Raw genomic sequence first — 20,450 nt, forward strand, 5'->3', positions numbered from 1 at the left:
CATTCACAATCACATTTGCATATATAATACAATATTTATATAATCTATTATAAAATATAACTTATGATCATTCTTTCTTAATTTAATTTAATTATGATTTTAATTTTTATATAGTTTTTATATTTACACGAAGTACATAATAGACGTGATATATGAAAATCCTTTTTCATATTTTAGAAATTCAAAACCTTAATTATTTTCGTATTTTTAGATTTTTTTTTTCTTTATTTTAGATTTTAATTTCGTATTTTTTTAGATTTTAGATTTTTGTATTAAGATCTAGACTAAAATATTTAAAAATTTTATGATTGAGTAATGTTGAATGATGTGAAACTTAACTTTATTTTTTAATGTAAATGATATGGGTGATTTTTTTAAAATGATCTATGTATGGTATAAGAATAAAAAATTGAAATTAATATAAAAATTTATATACTTTATTGTATATTTTATTTATTTTATATAATTTTTATATTAATATTAAATTATATTAATATTTATATAAAATTTTTTAATTTATTTTTCGGCATCTTTTTTAATTTAACATTTATCTTCTATTATGTACAAGAATTCTCTTTATTCTTTTTCTGTTATACTTTGTAATTTAGATATACTTTACATTAACTTCTGTTTCATAATATATTTTTTTCAAATTTTCAATTTTTACTTTAAATGTTTAATTTTACAAATGGATAATTTTTATAATAAATTAAATTAAATAATTTATTTTTATTATATTTTCAATTGACATATGTTTGTAAGATTATGATGTATTTATAATTAAATAATGAATATTTATAATTCGATATATATATTCGATTTTCGCGCGTAAAATTAAAATGAATAAAAATAAATTGAAGTAAACCACATCGCTTCAACTAATCAAAAAGGCCCAGTAACGAAACGAGTCAGTGCGCATCATAATGCGCATGGCAGTAGTTCATAGTTGAAAATCGTGGTGCCGGCTGGTCACGTTTTGTTCTGAAGTGCGAAATACTTAAAATTCTTACCGATAGGATATGATATTATAATTATTATTTATATTTAACAATAAGTTTTAATAAGTTTTGTATAATATGCATTTGTTTGATCATTATTATAGCAGAATTGAAGATTTTTGATGAAGATGACGAAGGATAAAGATCAATTATCATTTCATTGGAACTTCGAAGACAAGATGGCTTGAAAAATGTAAGTGAAGATGTAATCCATTTTTCACAAATATGATGAGATTTATTTTAAAGAAATATAATTATAAATTTCTTTTTATTGACATAAAATTGTTAGATTACAATCAATATAATATTTCACGTATCTTCGTATATATATATTTTACGTATATGTATATTTTGTGTATACATATATAAATTTTACGTATATATATATTTTATATATATATATATTTTACGTGTACATATATATTTTAAATATATATATATGTTTTCATGTATGTATTTTTTCCGATACTATTGCTATAATATTATTTATAATATTATTATATTAATTAATATAATATTATTTGTTTCTTTTGATTTTATGATCAGTTTCAAAACTGAAAACATTTTTTATAATTCAATCTTTCAGAAAATTGGTGGTTCGTTATTGTATTATATTCTGTATGTTCAATTTGTCGAATTGTTGTTGAGCATATTCTCTTTCTGTTTTGAAATTCGATACATCGAATTAGTTACGCTAAATTTCATTCTACTGTTGACATTCGTGACGATTAGAATTTCTTCAAGTGTGCTTTATCTATTTGGTAATATTTATTTAATATTTATTTTCTTTTACTTTTTATACTATTGTTTTATAAATACATGTTTATTCAATTATTTATGGAATATTATTGATAATTCTCTCATGATTTTATTTTTTTTTTATTTGTTTATTCGATTAGTTTATTTGATCAGTATATTAATTTGTATTATGAATTTTTATGAAAATAGAACTAGATTATTTCAATACAATTAGCTTAATTTTTTGCATACATATTATTCTTTCATTGCACATATATATATATATCTATGTATATATATATATATATATATCTATATATATATATGTATATATTTGTATATTTGTATATTTGTATATATTTATATATTTATTTTAAAGATTCAATTTTTATGCATAATAATTGATTGTTGAGATTTTATTTTATTTTATTTTATTTTATTTTATTTTAGGTTGGAAAAAATTTTCAATATGGATGTCATGATATATTTTACATAAAGGAAAAAAATATAAATAAATATTTAAAATATAAATAATATAAATAAATAAATATTTTTATTGTAAAAAATGGTAAGCACTTCTGCATTTTTTTTATTAAATTATTAATTATTAAGTTACATAATATATAGATATCATTTTTTATATAATTCATAATTTGATTACTTACATTAATAATTGAAAATTTGAAGATAATAGGAAAGATTTTGAAATGATCTATAATTTGTTATTTTTCTTGTAAATTTTCTTGTAAACTTGTAAACATTTTCAAATATTTCTATAATATGACATAAATATTATATTATATGACATATTATATGGCATAAATAAAATATTATTACAGAATATAACATTATATTTTATACATACATATATTATATAGAATATAACATTTTATTATATTCGGTGTGTGAAAAATAGAATCAGTCTTTCTCTTAAGATAATAGATAATTAGAATAAATAATTATTGATCATGCAAAGAAAATTTCAATAAAAAAAATCAATCTAAATTTCAATCTTTTGTATTCAATGTTTTTGAATAGAATTTCAATGTTTATTATTATTAGAATTATTAGAAAAATTCAATTCTTTATTTTCTTATTGAAGTTTAAGTTTCTTATTGAATATAATTTCATTTTTTATTATTCCAAAACTTCAATAAATACTATTTTTAAGAAAAAAATTATTTTACATTTTATAACAGCTTTCAAGAGACAGCTTCTCCTGCATTTTATTCTTAAAAGATGTTTGTATTCAATGAGCAATGTGGTCAGTAGAGTCAATGTTTGTCTCATAATAGTATTTTTTGTTTTTTAGTGCATAATAAGTTAGTTCTAAATAAATTTAATTATGATAATTATATGCAAAATTAGAGTCAATGCTTATTTATCAATTACTTAACATAAATGCACATGTTAATAGTTTCTTATTTTTATTTTTTTATTTTAAATATCTTTTTTTTCTTTTTTCTTGATATAAGAGAAAATCAATGTTTTTTTCAAGAAATCATCTACTATGCAAGAAGCTAGTTATCTTTTTATCTATAAAAGTTTTCACTCTATTGTTATCCTATTGAAAAATACATTATATATATTATAAAATTCCAACTTTTAAATATTTTCAAATTTAATTTTTTTTTATTTAAAGATTTTATTATTATTTTTATTATCACTTTATCTTATTATTAAGATAATAAGATAATTGTCATATTATTATCTTATTAAACTGCTGATATTTATATAAGTGCATATTTTTTATATAAAAAATAGATAAACCATTTAGACAGAAATTTGTCATGATTAAATAATTCCAAAAATATTTTTATGTTGCATATTTTGCATATTTTACATATTTTTGCATATTTTCTTTATATTGTACGTATTTATATATACATATTTTTTGTATATATTTATTTGTGTGTATATATATATATATATTGCATATTTTGATAAAATTTGTGTAAATATCTGGAATTTAGAATTTATTATTAGAATTTATTTAATATTATTTTTTATTTTCATATATATATATATATATATATATTCTAACGTTCTATTTTGTGTTAAAAATTTTTTCAGTTCTCATCGAGTAAATCCCATGAACCATAATGTCATTGATGGCAGATTCTACGCATCTAATGGTGAGTCGCATGTATTTTTGTTATTCCGATCATTCAATCATGTCGTAGGATGAGAGATCCAAATCGATATGAATGTTATATATGTAGAATTTTGCACAAATACAGTGATCATGGGTATTTATTATACCCATGAGTAGTAACAGTTTCTTTTTATTATTAGCTCAGGTTAGGTCTTTTTATGTATTTTCGAATATTAATAATTTTTCAAATTGTTTGATATTAAATTATTGTTATCTTTAATTAAACATTAAGATTATTAAGAATAATCTTAATTAAATGTCAAATATTTAAATAATATGCATTTATATTATAAATTAGACGATTTAGATATATATTATAAATGCAACGATATTTTGAATATTTTTAAAATATTTTATCTTTTTTCATTAAACATTATAGTTGTTAATTTTCAAAATGGTATATGTAATAATTGTTTCTTTTGATTTGTTGAAAATACATAAGATATTATATATAAAGAAATACTTCGCGACGAACAAATTTTGATATCGAAGCTATAAGTTTTGAATATTTATTTCTTTTTTAAAAATTTATTTTTGATGAAAAATCATCTGAAAATATTTTTTCGTTATTATTTATTTTTTGAGTTAATTCATTGTTTTAATATTGGCTTTAATCATTTTTAGAAAAATTCCTTTTTACTTAGTTTATTTTGTTAAACATAAAGTAAAATTTCAATTATTAATAGTTTAAAGTAGAATTTCATTAATATTTGATGCAATGAAATTAATACAAAAGTTCATTAGCTCGTTAAATATAAAATATTTATACTAATTTATTTTTTAGCTTAGGATTTTCAGATAAGCCTTTCCGTATTCATTGCTAGTATCTCACTCACGTGGCTAGGTGCCATTTGAGTGAGAGAAAGTCGATGAGCATAATGATCCTAATCGATAAGTTTATTAAAATTTTTTAATGATTGATGATGCGTTATCATCAAGTGTATCGTGCACAACATATTTTTCACATTCTGTATGCGTTAGGCTGTGGAATTCGTTTTCACTATTAATAATAATTACTTCAAATTATAATAATTATATTTTATTTTATATTATCTGTCTGAATAACATGTTTTTTTAGAAAAGTATTTTTTTTCGATTAAAATATTTTACGCAATGATCGCTAGGTATCATCAGTTGATTTCAGAAAAATGGTACGTAAAATTAGTATTCGAGTAATATGCCAAATCCAGATGTCGGAGATGTTTCGAAACATTTTCTTAGTATAGGCTTTTTGTACCCGGATATTTATTTTTTAAATATAGGATTAGGATAGGTAATATATATCTGCACTAAAGTACGGATCGTTAAGGAAAAGACGGTCCAAAATATGGAGATAGAAAAATTAAAAAATTTGTTAAATATGTAAAATAAGAGGAAATGATCATCGTTCAATTAACTAATCCAGCATGATGTTTTCTTTTTTGATAATATATTTTACTAAGAGCGAATTTGTGAGCATTTTTATATTGTCTAATATGCATATGAAAGAATAAAAACGCTTAATATTCATTGAAAACATATACGATAAAAATCTGTAAAAAGTGATCGTTCAAACGAAAAAATAGTTAAAATTAAAATTTGTATGTTGAATTATTCACCGTCAAACGATTGACGTGGAAATAACTTTTACGGCATTTTAATGTAAAATGCTGTAGAACTATTTTTATTTTAGACTAATTTTGTCGAAATTTATAAATATTCGACTAAATAATTACGGTTATATGATCATAATATGAAACAAAAAAAAAAAAATGTAAAAAAAATTCTTGATTATCTAGTATTGTTACTGCTTGCATTCGTAATATACATAAGTTTTATCTATACATATCGATAGAAATAAAATCCTATATTTTTGAGAATAAAATATTGTTTATACGAATCTCGTGGAATAGAAATTCTCATAAGATTTTTTATAATTTATAATTTTTTTATAATATAATTTTTATAATTTTCTAATTATAAAATAATTTTGATTTTATTTCTAAATTGCTTATGTTCTAAATTGTTCTAAAAATGATTAAAATCGATTTATTCGATGATATTTACCGAATTTTAAATTTTATCATTAATTTCCTTACAGAATTTTATTTCTGTATTATAAGAAAGAAGACGCAATATAAGGAAATTGAAAAACATATAGGCCAAACCATTTCATTGCAAAAGTGAATAAAAAAAAGTTTTTTCGTTTAAATATGCAAAAACATGTATTTAAATTTCATTCTCAATTTACAAACCATTTAATGATCCACTAAAAATACTTGCAACATCCAAGCAAGGATTTTCAGGAGCGCGAAAAATTGTCTTCGCTTAATTTAGCAGTCAAATCCGATATATCTGGGTGCATCGTGTATCATCGTTAACATCATTTTAACTTTCCTCTATCTTTTATCTCCTCTCCCTAGCAGACCATGTATGCACCTACTGATAAGGTATTCTGATGGATGATTCGATGCGATTCAGGTCAACTTTTATAAGACAGAAGAAGCTAGACATTGGACCGGTAATGGTCCCTCTTTATATACCTTGTATACGCAAGTTGGAAGAGCGAGTCTTGCTTAACGACGCGATTCAGCGATGCGAAAGGAGGCAGAAGCGTGCAACAACCGCCTTATTGTTCGGTGTGCATCTACAAATACCCGATAGCCACGCGCGCGCCGCTCTCATTAAAGTCACGTGACCGCTTGTCACATCTTATTAAGTGGCAGGAAATTTCATTTTGAGATTCGATACTAGCGCGGCTCTAGTTAAATGCGATGTATCGCTTCATCAGTCGCGTTATAGACCGCAACAAGAGTCGGGTAGTGGTGCATGCCTCTGCAACTGGCATCATCGACAAATCATTGAGGGTGAAGTGACGTCCAGAATAAAATTGTCGTAGCCAACTAGGTAGAGTTGTCAGTGATCGAATGGACACTTCTGATAGGCCTTTTCTCGATAAAACGACCTGTTCGTTCGGTGATGTTTCAGTGCCACATGAAAAAGCAATGTAAATCAGCCAATTTGAATATTGCTCTATTGGATGTGAAAATTTATAATGATTAGGAACGATTCGATTTGTTTATAGTCATAAGAATAGTAGTACTTTAATACTATTCTTGAAATTTGAGAAACAAGAATTCTTAAAAGTCAAAGGGAAATTTTTAGATTCAATGTTTAATTATTGTATTACGTATAAATATACTCGATTCTTCAATGACTCTCTTGCATAAACGATGCAATATATTTGATATAAAGCTAAAGAATATTCAACTTGATTAAATCTGCATGATAATTATATAGTTATTTATCCATATATCTTATCAATTTATATGTCATTTATACATAAAAGTTGGATATTCTATAATTGATACGTTATAAAATAATAAATGATATTGCGAATTTTAGTAATTACACGAAATATGAAATTTCAATAAAATCATGAATTGTTCGTATCTCAATTTGTATATTTTAATGAAATAAATTGACAAATGAAAGATTTCGCGAATAATGTGTCAATTAACATATAGATTCTATTACAAGATATTTTTTCATTGTTATGCTGATAGTAATTATTCATCATTTATAAATAAATATTGTCATCAATTCTTTCACAAGTAATTGCTCTTCTATTCTCTATCTCAAATTAATCAAAGCAGTAATAATTTTGAATCACTGTATCTTCAAAGATAGTAGCGATACCTATAATTTTTGGAAAGTCATTGGAAGCGCAGAATCTTACTCTTTAAATTGCATTTTCATTTGGCACGATCCATCTTCGGGTTTCAGTCATCATCATTCAAACGAAAAGGCAATTTTCAAATTTTTATTTTAAAAATTCGGAAAACTTTGAACCATATCTTCAAAGATAATAGCGCTAAAAGTAATCTCTAATTTTTGAGATTAGATCGTTGGAAACGCAGAACCTTGTTTTTTAAGATTCCAATATCTTACATTACTAAAATCAAGAAATTTTATATATATATATATATATATATATGTAAGAAATTAATCTTCACATTATATTTATATTATGAAATCAATCAGGCACTATTTATTATTTGTGTTCTGTTGCATAGAAATTATTGTCGAAATGTACTTGCTTTCTATCTGTTTATCGAGTTTCTTTCTCTTCTATAAAATGAAAAATGAATCTAGATGTCATGGAGTAACTTATTCCCGAGATAAAGCTACGTTACAGATCTATCTCTCTCGTGATAAAATTACGATACTTTCCTTATCTGGTAATTATTCAACAACTGCGAAGTGAAATAACTTACAGATAAAAAAGGAAAAAACAGAAGATAGATAAAATGATGGTTCAGGCATAAAAACCCAAGACAAACCTGCTAGATACGAGCAGATTTCCTTAAGATGGAAACAATAGCAACAATAGGAAAGTACAATGAAGTTAAACGTGCCGTTCTGAAATCTCTTAAGGCTGTAATTTTTATTTAACGGCATTCCTTTTCTCTATCTCTTTTTCTCTTTTCTCTGTTAAAAACTTATTCGTTATCGCGTGAAATCGTAACGGGAACATTAAGGGAATTGTTTCATCCCCAACCTCATTTCATTGATTCCTGCAAAACACTGACAAAGGTTTCTTGGCGTATTTCGGAATATTTGAAAAATTTTAAAACTCGATTAGTTCGTTCATGAGATTGAAACACTGAAATTAACAAAATTATTTTGCATAGCATATTTTGAATAATAATTATTGATTTATAGGTATATAGATTAATAGTTTTTATTTTAAAGTAATAAAAATTGCTTTAAAAATTTTACAATTTTAAATAATTTTAAATACGAATAACTCTCCAATGACAAAAGGAATTTTTATTTTCTTATTTCAAGATTATATTTTTTTCTTGTATATAAATTGTAAATAAATTGCATAATCTGATTGTTGATTCTTAAAATTTTTTAATTTATTTTTCTACGAAGTAAAATTTATTTCGTTTCTTTATATCTATTTAATTTTAAACATTTGAGATTAATTTTTCATGTTAAAATTATGATAAATTATGCATATTTAAATTACTGTTTCACTTTTATTTTGTTACTGCGTTAAAATATACATTTTAAAGATGATCATCATCTCGGTTACCAAGATTCTCTTCCTCGAGTAGTCCCTCGAACATTATATACACAATTCCCTATCGTACAATATTCAGGACTACGATCATGTCTGTAATCATAAGAGACCATGTTGTGGCTTGAATAACATGTATGGTGTTGTTCCAAGAATTCCGTAACAGTATAGAGAAGAAGTATAGAGAATATATTATATAAATAATATAAAATTGTAATTTTACATTTATGAAACGCGTTGAATAAAGTTCTTCCAATTATATTCTTATTATCTATTGGAGAAATTAAGAAAATATTAAATAGTGATAATCAAATATGAATCTATATCGACATTTTTCTGGATTTTGATGTATAAATATGTTTTAGAAGAAAAGATTTCAAACAACTTTTTCCTATACGTAACTATCAATCGATATTAGTTTTCGATAATCAAATAGTTGAATTATATAATTTTAAGTTATATATAAATAAAATTTTGATTTTATTCAACGATATATAAAAGATATATTTACTTAATCTCTGATTATTTTGATTACAAATTGAAACACAAATTGAGAATTAAATCCAAGATGATCTAATCTTTCATTTTCACGTTTTTAGATATTATCGAACCAAAGTTAATATTTAGTGTTCCTCTTATTATTAAATAATAATTGATTTAAATAAGTCTAGTTATTTTCGTTTGTTTCTCCAAAATTAATAAAACGAGAAAGGAGATGCCTCGAAAAAGGAATCTCTTCAGTTACCTCGACCTTCGTTTCACCGCAGATGGCCACTGGTTGTCCTACTTTCAAGCAGGACTTTCCTTTTATCGAATAAAGTTGGCCATTTTGTTTCCGCCAGTAGTCTCGAGTCGGTCCAGTTGTTCACAATACATTTCCGTTCGAACGATTGTCCGATAGAATTCCGGTGAATCAAAGCGAATTGCTCTTCACGTGCTCTCAAACCTTCGATCGGAATATTTTCTTTCTTTCTTTCTTTCTTTTTTTTTTTATTTCTTTTCTCTTTTTTTTTCGCCGCGAAACTGATTATTCGATGGAAAGTGAAGTATCAGCTTTTAACACGGAACCATGAAGAAGAAAGCTTGCCTCAAAGAGATTGCGTCTTGGGAGTTTCGTGTCTTTCGTTTTGTCATGTCTTTTCCTCGAAACGAGCGGAAATTATATCTTTATCGTAACGTGAAGTCGATACAATCGCATCGGGAACGAGAATGTTTGTCTTCCGTGCCTCGATCCCCTCTCTCCCTCAATCGAATCAGAAATGCTTTATCGTATTTATTAAACGATTTAAATCTTTTTTCGTATCGTTCAATCGATTCGAATTCTATTTACTCGTCATTCAAGATATTTTTGCTATTTCGTTTAATTGAAAACTTATTTGTTAAATTATAATTTTTTTAAAATATACGAATAAATCTTTCATGGATATTTTTTCATTTTAACAAATATACTTTACTATGATTCTCATATAATTCATTGTGATAAACAAAGAACAAAACTGTAGGAATATATAAATATTATATATATATATATGTACATATATGTTTCTATATTAGAATTGTAATAATTACCAAGTATTAAATATTAGTTCTCAGGATCTCCTTCCTGCAATATTAATGTTGATTTTTGAAAAACTCATTACGTTAAAATAATCTTCAAATATTAATTACCCCTATTCATGGCACGAATTTTTTTCCTATCTTTGCTTTCTTTTACGTGGTTACAATTCCGCGTGCTATAGAATTACAAGGATATTATTACATCTCGTTAAAAAATTTAATTCCCGCGTGCCGATAAATAAATTTCCTCGTTTTATTAAAATCCCGGTTAGTTTGATCAAGCGCATTTACGAAGAATGAAAATAAAAAGAAAAAGGAAAAAAGAAATGAACAATATGTCTTCTGTATTTTATTAAAGCTTCTCCATTGCACGCGTTTTATGAAATTATAAAACGACTATAAAAAGATGGTACATAATGGCGGTTGGTCGTTAATGAGATCGCCAATTAATTAGGTTTCATAGGTTTTATTAACACTATTTTATTAATGCGGCTTCGCTAATAGAAAAATTAATTGTGCAAAGTAAAAAACTTGAAATATTGAACAATGGAACACGTTAATTCATAAAAAAAATATTTAATTTATTAAGTCCTCTCCATTATCCTCTTCGTTCTTTTTATTTTAATTATATAAAATCTTTTCTAAAATGAGATATTTATCAAGATATCCATCAAATCGAACGCGAAAAATTTCCTTTCGACGAACTTAATTTGCGCTTTATAACTCTCTTTACTCGATGCATTCGAATACACTAGACTAAAAAAGAATTCAGCGAATACGAATCGTTGGAAATGTTTCCGATACTTCGTTAACATCTGTGCAACTAACTCTGAGCTAACATGACTTTCTCTATTTATTTAGTTTCCTCGTTTTACTTCCATCCTTTTTTCTTTCTCCTATTTTACATTTTCTGTCTTTTTTTTATCTAATTAACATTCAATGCAATTTTTAGATACTCTGTTTTCAATACGATACTAGAGAAATTTGATTACATATTTATATTTGAGATGTTCGAATGTCGAATGTTCCTAAGAATTGCTAAAGTATTAAGGAAATTCGTTTTTTTCCCAAGGCATTGTATGAGAAATCTGAAATTTTTTTCTTCTTTTCATATAATTTTTGACTCGATTTTTCTTGTTCATAATTTTAAAGATATCGTATGTTTCAATATAATAAAATTGAACGTTAAGAAACTAAAAAATTAATTAAAATTTCGAATAACATTATTTTAAATAATAACTTATCTAAAATATTCGAATAACATTTATTTGTAACTACTAATTTTCATATAATCTTTTTTCTTTCTTAATATTATAATTACATTATTTCAGTGAATAAGTTATTTTAAGTAATTTGCTAAAATAATTTTATTTTTAATTTAACCATTAAAATTTTTTCATCTTTGTTAAAAAAAACTTTCTTTATTAAAGAAAAGAAAATATAATTATTTTCTTAAGTGAAAATGAAGAAATATTTATTCATTACGAGCTTAACAAACAAGCGGTAAAAATCTAGACACATGGTATCGAATTTAATGAATCAATTATTCCATCTATATGCTTGCAAATGTTTCGGGAAAACGCGATAAATTTCCAAGCTATTTTCTTCTCGATAATGCCGATTTCGACAAATCGCTTTGGACAGATGCAAATTTATTTACCGCAAAGTAGCAAACATCGTCGACATTGCGTACAAGCGTTCTTTCGAAATAGAAGACGGTCTGACAGTATACTAAGCAATAGCACACACGGAACCATCGTTCCAGTGTTTCCTGCGTGACGTCCGATCCAATACCGAAACCAAAGAAAATAGAAATTTCCATTGATTTACGATTGTCGGAAACTTTCGACGGGAACAATTTACATTTAACGGCCGTTCTCGACGCGTACATCGAATAGTTTGTATTCGTCGAGGAGAATTATGATATTTGAGATTTTTGGTAGGTTCAATGCAACCGGCCGATTTCATTGAAATCTCATTGAAATCTCCTATTATGTTTATTGTATTTATCAAGGAGAAACAATTATAGAATTAGAATTATAAAAGTATAATTTTTTATTTTTGATTAAATTTTATGTATCTATTATAGCATGTTAGGTAACATCTGAAAAAACAATCTGATTTTTTTTAATTTAAGATTGAATATGAGAAGCAAAGTTCTATAAAATATCGTGTCTATTTTTTTTTTCATTTGTAGTTCGAAATAATTTTTTCTTCATTTGTAGTTAGAAATAATTTTTTCTTCGTTTCTCCAAGTTTATTTTTTGGAAGTTTATAATATTTAAATAGGATTAAGTTGGAAATTAAAAGCTGTAGCATACTTATGAGATTACGAAAAATTGTACATTGATTATGGATTGATATTATTGATAATGGATATAGGAATTATTTGATCGATTAATTTTGAGGTTTGAAAAATAAGAAAATATTATTGTATCATTCCGGTTAAATGTTTACTATACTTTTGTTTTTCTTTTTTTTGTAAAAAATTTATTTAATATTATTTAAATTTATTTAGTATTTATAACATAGTATAACATAGTATAACAGTATAACATAATGAAAAATACAGCATTAGATATAAAATAAAAATAAAAATAGATAGACAGGAGATAGATAGGAGAATCGATTCTAGAGAAACAAATGCAAAAGTTGGCATATAAAAATATTGATTGTGCATGAAACCATTCAAATTTTAATAGTTTATAAATTAATAAAACTTCAACTGATATTTTTACATAATAATTTTTGAAAGATTTTTTTCAAAGATTTTTCATAATTTATGAATATATTAACATCCTATTATAAATAATATACAATCTATAATCTATTATTTGAAAATAAAAAATAACTTTTAATCTCGTTATTAGTTTCAATTTATTATAGTCATAAATTTCTTCTCTTTAGTTTGTACGTTACATTCTTATCTACTGTTCGTTTTTCCATTTTTTCCTTATTAAATTATAATAATTAAAATAATTAAAAAATCGATACAACGAAGATATCTAAATAATAAACTTTAATTTCTTTAATGAAAAATAATTAAAATGCTTGAAAATACACGAATATTAATAATAATAAATTTAATAATATTAAAACAAATTTTTAGATGTAATATATATACGAATAATCGAAAAGCTTAATCTTCGATTAACGATGATTCAAGATTATTATTCTCAGATTAAATATCGTAAATGGTACTCGAAATGAGAAAACAAGCGATTAATACCGAAGTTAAATAGAAATATCGAAATTTCGCGAATTATCGAATAATCTGCACCATCTAATTGGAAACACATACAAATAGTGGCGTAAATCTTCTTTAATTGGCGGGAAACGAGGTTCGTAAGAAAAGGAAATCCTCGCACAGATATTATTGCACAGGGTGAAGTTGAAGAGGCGGCATGAATTGGCAAAATTGCAGCTAATAGTCGTTCTATCGTGCGTTCGATCGGAATGATTTTAACTCCGGTATTACGTGGCATCTCGAACAAAATATCGGTCGATTGCTGGAACGGTAAATCCCCCTAGGGGTATATGAAGAGCTGGCTTCCAGAAACGGGATATAGCCGGCTTACGAAACTTGGAGCAGCCTAAACTTTTCCGGAGTTTATTTTTAATTCACTGCAACTTGTATCGTAGCCACGCGAAGAGTATATTCGAGAATATTTTACTACGTTCGCAACCCATGTATTTACCCGAAGTCATCGCTGACGGGAAACAAGGCGATCCCGATCGCTTTGAATTTACAATGGAAAATTTTCGAATAAATCGAACATTGCCATGCCCGTCTTCGTTTCGACGAAAATTTTCACTCCGTTTTCCTACGATGCTGGTTCCTTTTTATATTTTCCTAAAAATCTCTTTTTTTTTTAATATTGTGTCATTGATTCAATTTCTTTTTCATTTTTTTTTCCTTATCATTCTTCGATAAATCAAAGTAACTTTATACTTTTTAAAAATTTTTATACTTTAATTCAAGTAAAAAACGGGGAATGAACGATATTAATTTTTATTTCAGATAATTGCAACGAGTTTTTAAATATTTTTATATTTAACATATAAACTTTCATTTTTTAAAAATCAAATTTCAAATAAGGGATTGTTAACCACTGGGCAAAATTATGCCTTAACACGAGGTTAGATCAGTGGATGCATTTGTGCAAAAAGATAATTAGAATGCTAAATTCCTGTAGAAGATGAAAAATAATCTCAAAATCAATCGTACTTCAATTAATCGTTCATTTTTCGGAAATTTTGTTGAATTATATAACATCCTATATATATATTTTCGTATATTTTCAATACACATGTTTAATAAATTCTTAAAATTACACTATCAATATCGGTATTTTCACCAGACATTTATAAAATAGATGCGATGATGAAAGGGAGGAACTCGGGAATGTCATTCCGAAATGCTATGAGGAAAAACGAAAGATGCACAGAATGACCATCAATTTGGGGATTGAATTGATTTTATCGAAAGGCCAGCGGCGTCAGTATTACGAGCTTGTCCGTTGTTTAGTGTTTTCTTTTACGGTTGTCTATACGGCGAGAGTATTGTCAGTATTTCGTCCAGAATTCGGTCGAAGTAGTCGAACGCTACATAAAAATTTCATATAGAACGGATTGTATCGACTCTTGTTGGAACATTGCGTTGTGACTGAGTTAAGATTGTAAAAAATGATAAGAATAAAAATCTTGGAATCCATCGATCATATTCTCTTTTTAGAATTCTCTTATTTATTATAACTATTTTTCTTCGTAAATTTTCCATCTTGTAATCTTGATACATAATAAATGTACAAAAGTGTTTATACTCATTATCCTACAAGAAAATTTATCCATTTTCTGAAAAATTTGATTTTAATGGAAATTTGTATACATGTATGGATCATAATGAGTTATATATAAAACAATTTATTTCTTTCGACTTTCGACTGTTTTATTCAATTGCAATTATTTAGATAATTATTTTTGAATCTGCTCGAAATTCACTCGTCGATCACATCGATCAGGATCATCTTCAAACTTTAAACATCGCTTTAAATATTTTATCAAGGAAATAAAAGAATATGACCATATAAATAAGATGGAACAAACATCGATAAAATGCAATATAGTAAATAATGGCTCCATCGTTCGCTTCATCGATGTTCAGCTTTATCCGTAAATTCATAAATTACGACACACATAGTTTCCTTGTACAAAAGTTGTATCGTATCGATCCATATATACTTCAACAATACTCTCGTTATGTATCATAATTCACATTCCAATGACGTTTTCTCGAAATATTTAAGTATTCTTGTCATTTTTCCACGGATCTATTCGTTTCCCCACGCAACTGCGGAATTACTTATTCTGCGTCTTTACGACGAATTCTCTGATGGCATTTCCTATGAATATGGAATATTCTCTCGTCTGTTGCGATTTATCTCGATACCATCGAGATACCGTGAAATTTGAATCGATTTAGAGTTTTATCGTCTAAGCTTCTTATTATTTGCAATCGACGAATTTCGTAAAATAAGAGACTATATCATATTGAAAAAATAATAAATTTAATTATTTAATTTTTTTTATAATGAGATATTTATTATCGTAGATGTTTATGCAAAATAACATTTTTATAAACTTAACTAAAGAAATTGAATTTAAATAGATGATAAGATTTGTTCTTATTTTTTTCTTTAAATATCATAATGCGTATTATATTTGGAATATTTTGTGTTGTTTTGCATATTATGTGCATTCTGCGGATTTTTGTAGATTCAAATTTTGCATAAATGCATAAACACAGAATCTGTTTATCGTATAATATTTAGAAGTTAGTTTCTTTAAAAGTGTTATTCGAGGAGTTTCTTCTTAAAGAAAGGGACAAAAATTAAATCAATTATATTATATATAAAAAATTTTAGTTGTAGTTTTTATATTTATTTTAAATACAATAAAAAAATGATATTCGATACAATAATAATTGTAGAAAATATTATTTTATTAGTTGATAATTAAAAATTATTTATCAAAAAAAAAATTTCATACTTCATTGTCCCAAACATTTACGTATGTCATAAATCATATATGATTTATCAGTTTAAAAATAAAATTTAATTCGAAATATGACATTTATCACATCATTCGTTTTATAATTCAATTATTTTTATCTAAGAAAAGTGTGATCAATAATGACTCGATGAACAAAATTTGTATCAAAGAATAAAGAGATAAAATTTCAAATTGGAAAGACAGTGAAGGAAAATACGCGTAACAAAAATTTGCAAAGTTGGAGAAAACGCGAGAATCGCGATATGAGATGTTAGCGAACAAAATATTCAGCTGGCATTAAAAATAAAAATACAAAAGCGGTAAACGTTTAAACTATCCTCGAAACGACAAACAATTTAGCGAACGAAAGAATAAAAATTTAAATTCTCCACGCGTGTTATTCGCTCGGGTATGTAAGAAAAAAAATATATCTTCGTTATTCGAAAGAAAGAAAAAAAGGAAGACAACGAGTTGAAGAAATGTTAAAACGTATGTACATACATTTTCGAAGGTTTTTCGAAGCGAAAAATTTCAGATTTCTGTTTTTATTCGAATCTGTACTGTTTTCACGAGGAATTAAAAAAAAAAGAGGAGGGGAAGGGGATGGTATATGTAAAACGAAAGAAAAATTCCCTCCGCTCTGGTAGACACGGGAGCGAAACGGGAGTATGGCTGATTTGAATGTCCAATATTTAAATGCGCGGTTGACCTGTTCGAATTGGAATTATTCACATGCACCTCTATCCGCCTAACGTAAGTTGGATACGATACGGGAACGAATGTGTTAGTCTATTTGTCCATGTTCGGTTTAATCGCAACTCGTTGCCCGTCAATCGAACTATTTCTGTACGTTACGAAAATTTTTCATGGCTGTTAATGATTATTCTCGAACAAATATATTTGCATTTTTCCTGTTGGACATATAATATCATCGCGGTATAATATATATAGGGGAAATAAAAGGGTGTACGAAGAGTTACGCATTCGAATTTTTCGAATACGACGGTTGATTAGCTTCAATTGTGAATCTTTGAATTTTAATGAGAATCTGTTTTACCATCGTAACGATAACTCGCCATTTCTTCAACCTTATATAATTCGTGATAATTTCCATAAAAATTTTTGACATGAGTTAATTATAATAGCATTTGGCGAAGCTGAAATTTAAAAAAATTTTAAGTCTTGATATATATAGTATAAGTTTCGTGACTTAATTTTCGATTAATCGAATGGTAAAAATTTCTAATTTATATAATATTCTTAATAATCAAAGTTTCAATAGGATTCAATGATAATAAAAATAGAAAAAAAAAGTTTCTATTTGACGTATTCATTTTGATAGTTTTTTTAAACTCTTTACTTGTTTCAAATACTTCGAAATCGATAACGTTGAAAGAACAAAAGTATTAATTTTATATTATTAAAACTTGTTCAATTTAAAATGTGTCCCCATTTTTATATTGTTATTTTCAATAATTCAAAATTGAATGAAAATAACGAAATGAAAAAACAAGAGAAGCGTTTTATCGCTTTAAATGCACATTCGATTTCAATACATATTTTATGGTACCTATATTCTTCTTCGACGTTTTATAAAATCTTATTTTAATGGAACCATTTTTAATAATCGATGAAATTAATAAAACGATAAAATTATTTTCGAGTTTCAAAATATATTATAAATATATGAATAAAAAACAAAATTTATAAAAATATACGTAAATACGAAATGTTATCGTCCCAAATTAAGATCAATTTATATTATAAAAATATTCGTCCATTTTTTCTTCGATATGATTATTAAGAAAATTATTAAGAAGAAATATTTCAATAAATTTATTGGAATAATAATTTTTAATTACATTTATCGAAAAAGATATGGAAACAGATCGATTTAAATGTGCCGCCGTATTCAATCGACAAAACGAAAAAAAACATGTGTAATTAACAATACAAATCCATTTTCCTAATTTGCCTGATGTATTCGGTGGAAGATCAACAGCGATTGGAAAACAAGTGCAATGATGATGATGATAAAACAGCAAAGATAACGTGAGGAGAGATTTCGACAAAGAAGTTGGAAAAAACGTGGGAGAGGTCGATCGGGCGAGTGATTAAATCGAACGAGAAAATAATCAACAGAACGTTTGGCAAATTGATTAGCTCGAATCGAGACAATCCCAGTGGCTCGATGTTTCGCTATCCACTTCGAAGTTTTCTCGAGTGAAACGGGTGAGCTTCGGCGAAATGAAAGAATATCAACCGCGAGCCGATCGACTGTTTTAATTAGTTCGACAGCGCGACGTTCGATTCGCGCGATTCCTTTTATCGACTTTATCTGACTTCGATTCTCCAAACTCGAAGATGATAGCGAACCTCTATATCGTGAAAATTAACTTTCGACCAATCTATTCGAAGGATAGATTTTACTTTTTCGAAAACTTTTACGAAAGAATCAAGTAAATAGAGTACATGTATATTTGTATTTTATTTATCGATTCGTGCAAATTAGTCTATTATTGAAAAGTCTATAAATTAATCTATTTGCTTTGATGATGAAATTGATTTTTAATCAGATTTTCGAGCATAAGATCGTTTTGCAAAGAAAATTTCACCATAAATTCAAAAAATATAAAATAATTAGATTATAAAACAAGATATATATCGATCTTTTTAATATCTTTTTAATACACGAATGATTTTAAAAACTTTTATCGTTTTGCGATTTAAATTATTCGCACGCACGCACGCATTTTACGCACGTACGCTTGCACATACGCTTGCACATACGCTTGCACATACGCACGCACGCTTGCACATACGCACGCTTGCACATACGCACGCTTGCACATACGCACGCTTGCACATACGCACGCTTGCACATACGCACGCTTGCACATACGCACGCACGCTTGCACATACGCACGCACGCTTGCACGCACGCTTGCACATACGCACGCACGCACGCTTGCACATACGCACGCACGCTTGCACGCACGCTTGCACGCACGCTTGCACATACGCACGCACGCTTGCACATACGCACGCACGCTTGCACATACGCACGCACGCTTGCACATACGCTTGCACATACGCACACACATACGCACGCACATACCCACGCACGCTTGCACGCACGCTTGCACATACGCACGCACGCTTGCACATACGCACGCACGCTTGCACATACGCACGCACGCTTGCACATACGCACGCACGCTTGCACATACGCACGCACGCTTGCACATACGCACGCACGCTTGCACATACGCACATACGCTTGCACATACGCACGCACATACGCACGCACATACGCACGCACGCTTGCACATACGCACGCTTGCACATACGCACGCACGCTTGCACATACGCACGCACGCTTGCACATACGCACGCACGCTTGCACATACGCACGCACGCTTGCACATACGCACGCACGCTTGCACATACGCACGCATGCTCGCACATACGCTCGCACATACGCTCGCACATACGCTCGCACGCACGCACATATGCACGCACATGCACGCACGCACGCGCACACAAATTTACATGCGAAGCTATTTATTTGTTTTTCTTCTACAATCGAAATAATTGATGAAAATCAATTATTCTCTGTTTAAAGTAAAATTTTAAAATTAAACGATTTTTAAATCGAATTTTAATTTATCTTAAAACACTAATGTTTAACAAATAGATTTTTTATATCGATTCATCTAGAGAATTGGAATAGATCACGATTTCTTATAAATGTCATTGCATCATGGGAACATGCCAGTTCGAATCAATTCGCAACGATCCAACGGTAGATGCATTATCAGATTTTCAAGTGACAGACCTTCTTTTCCCAATGGGGAAAGCTTCACCAAGAAAGAAGCATTAT

General features: G+C 27.2%; 1 long non-coding RNA gene across 1 annotated transcript in view; it reads left to right on the plus strand.

Annotated features, from left to right (window-relative positions):
* Positions 1-814: 814 nt before the first annotated feature.
* Positions 815-20,450, plus strand: part of LOC133666514 (uncharacterized) — a 224,020-nt gene continuing 204,384 nt past the window's right edge. Inside the window, exons 1-2 of the long non-coding RNA XR_009830730.1 lie at positions 815-1,191; positions 3,810-3,871. This is a non-coding gene — a long non-coding RNA (uncharacterized LOC133666514). The remainder of the gene's footprint in view (positions 1,192-3,809; positions 3,872-20,450) is intronic.

Source organism: Apis cerana, linkage group LG8 (genome assembly GCF_029169275.1).
Source record: "Apis cerana isolate GH-2021 linkage group LG8, AcerK_1.0, whole genome shotgun sequence".
NCBI lineage: Eukaryota > Metazoa > Arthropoda > Insecta > Hymenoptera > Apidae > Apis > Apis cerana.